Consider the following 2,729-nt stretch of genomic DNA (forward strand, 5'->3'; position numbering starts at 1 on the left):
GTTAGGGTTAGGGTTAGGGTTAGGGTTAGGGTTAGGGTTAGGGTTAGGGTTAGGGTTAGGGTTAGGGTTAGGGTTAGGGTTAGGGTTAGGGTTAGGGTTAGGGTTAGGGTTAGGGTTAGGGTTAGGGTTAGGGTTAGGGTTAGGGTTAGGGTTAGGGTTAGGGTTAGGGTTAGGGTTAGGGTTAGGGTTAGGGTTAGGGTTAGGGTTAGGGTTAGGGTTAGGGTTAGGGTTAGGGTTAGGGTTAGGGTTAGGGTTAGGGTTAGGGTTAGGGTTAGGGTTAGGGTTAGGGTTAGGGTTAGGGTTAGGGTTAGGGTTAGGGTTAGGGTTAGGGTTAGGGTTAGGGTTAGGGTTAGGGTTAGGGTTAGGGTTAGGGTTAGGGTTAGGGTTAGGGTTAGGGTTAGGGTTAGGGTTAGGGTTAGGGTTAGGGTTAGGGTTAGGGTTAGGGTTAGGGTTAGGGTTAGGGTTAGGGTTAGGGTTAGGGTTAGGGTTAGGGTTAGGGTTAGGGTTAGGGTTAGGGTTAGGGTTAGGGTTAGGGTTAGGGTTAGGGTTAGGGTTAGGGTTAGGGTTAGGGTTAGGGTTAGGGTTAGGGTTAGGGTTAGGGTTAGGGTTAGGGTTAGGGTTAGGGTTAGGGTTAGGGTTAGGGTTAGGGTTAGGGTTAGGGTTAGGGTTAGGGTTAGGGTTAGGGTTAGGGTTAGGGTTAGGGTTAGGGTTAGGGTTAGGGTTAGGGTTAGGGTTAGGGTTAGGGTTAGGGTTAGGGTTAGGGTTAGGGTTAGGGTTAGGGTTAGGGTTAGGGTTAGGGTTAGGGTTAGGGTTAGGGTTAGGGTTAGGGTTAGGGTTAGGGTTAGGGTTAGGGTTAGGGTTAGGGTTAGGGTTAGGGTTAGGGTTAGGGTTAGGGTTAGGGTTAGGGTTAGGGTTAGGGTTAGGGTTAGGGTTAGGGTTAGGGTTAGGGTTAGGGTTAGGGTTAGGGTTAGGGTTAGGGTTAGGGTTAGGGTTAGGGTTAGGGTTAGGGTTAGGGTTAGGGTTAGGGTTAGGGTTAGGGTTAGGGTTAGGGTTAGGGTTAGGGTTAGGGTTAGGGTTAGGGTTAGGGTTAGGGTTAGGGTTAGGGTTAGGGTTAGGGTTAGGGTTAGGGTTAGGGTTAGGGTTAGGGTTAGGGTTAGGGTTAGGGTTAGGGTTAGGGTTAGGGTTAGGGTTAGGGTTAGGGTTAGGGTTAGGGTTAGGGTTAGGGTTAGGGTTAGGGTTAGGGTTAGGGTTAGGGTTAGGGTTAGGGTTAGGGTTAGGGTTAGGGTTAGGGTTAGGGTTAGGGTTAGGGTTAGGGTTAGGGTTAGGGTTAGGGTTAGGGTTAGGGTTAGGGTTAGGGTTAGGGTTAGGGTTAGGGTTAGGGTTAGGGTTAGGGTTAGGGTTAGGGTTAGGGTTAGGGTTAGGGTTAGGGTTAGGGTTAGGGTTAGGGTTAGGGTTAGGGTTAGGGTTAGGGTTAGGGTTAGGGTTAGGGTTAGGGTTAGGGTTAGGGTTAGGGTTAGGGTTAGGGTTAGGGTTAGGGTTAGGGTTAGGGTTAGGGTTAGGGTTAGGGTTAGGGTTAGGGTTAGGGTTAGGGTTAGGGTTAGGGTTAGGGTTAGGGTTAGGGTTAGGGTTAGGGTTAGGGTTAGGGTTAGGGTTAGGGTTAGGGTTAGGGTTAGGGTTAGGGTTAGGGTTAGGGTTAGGGTTAGGGTTAGGGTTAGGGTTAGGGTTAGGGTTAGGGTTAGGGTTAGGGTTAGGGTTAGGGTTAGGGTTAGGGTTAGGGTTAGGGTTAGGGTTAGGGTTAGGGTTAGGGTTAGGGTTAGGGTTAGGGTTAGGGTTAGGGTTAGGGTTAGGGTTAGGGTTAGGGTTAGGGTTAGGGTTAGGGTTAGGGTTAGGGTTAGGGTTAGGGTTAGGGTTAGGGTTAGGGTTAGGGTTAGGGTTAGGGTTAGGGTTAGGGTTAGGGTTAGGGTTAGGGTTAGGGTTAGGGTTAGGGTTAGGGTTAGGGTTAGGGTTAGGGTTAGGGTTAGGGTTAGGGTTAGGGTTAGGGTTAGGGTTAGGGTTAGGGTTAGGGTTAGGGTTAGGGTTAGGGTTAGGGTTAGGGTTAGGGTTAGGGTTAGGGTTAGGGTTAGGGTTAGGGTTAGGGTTAGGGTTAGGGTTAGGGTTAGGGTTAGGGTTAGGGTTAGGGTTAGGGTTAGGGTTAGGGTTAGGGTTAGGGTTAGGGTTAGGGTTAGGGTTAGGGTTAGGGTTAGGGTTAGGGTTAGGGTTAGGGTTAGGGTTAGGGTTAGGGTTAGGGTTAGGGTTAGGGTTAGGGTTAGGGTTAGGGTTAGGGTTAGGGTTAGGGTTAGGGTTAGGGTTAGGGTTAGGGTTAGGGTTAGGGTTAGGGTTAGGGTTAGGGTTAGGGTTAGGGTTAGGGTTAGGGTTAGGGTTAGGGTTAGGGTTAGGGTTAGGGTTAGGGTTAGGGTTAGGGTTAGGGTTAGGGTTAGGGTTAGGGTTAGGGTTAGGGTTAGGGTTAGGGTTAGGGTTAGGGTTAGGGTTAGGGTTAGGGTTAGGGTTAGGGTTAGGGTTAGGGTTAGGGTTAGGGTTAGGGTTAGGGTTAGGGTTAGGGTTAGGGTTAGGGTTAGGGTTAGGGTTAGGGTTAGGGTTAGGGTTAGGGTTAGGGTTAGGGTTAGGGTTAGGGTTAGGGTTAGGGTTAGGGTTAGGGTTAGGGTTAGGGTTAGGGTTAGGGTTAGGGTTAG

This window comes from Melanerpes formicivorus, unplaced genomic scaffold (assembly GCF_026170545.1).
Source record: "Melanerpes formicivorus ecotype bairdi unplaced genomic scaffold, bMelFor1.0.p_v2 SCAF_29, whole genome shotgun sequence".
Lineage (NCBI taxonomy): Eukaryota > Metazoa > Chordata > Aves > Piciformes > Picidae > Melanerpes > Melanerpes formicivorus.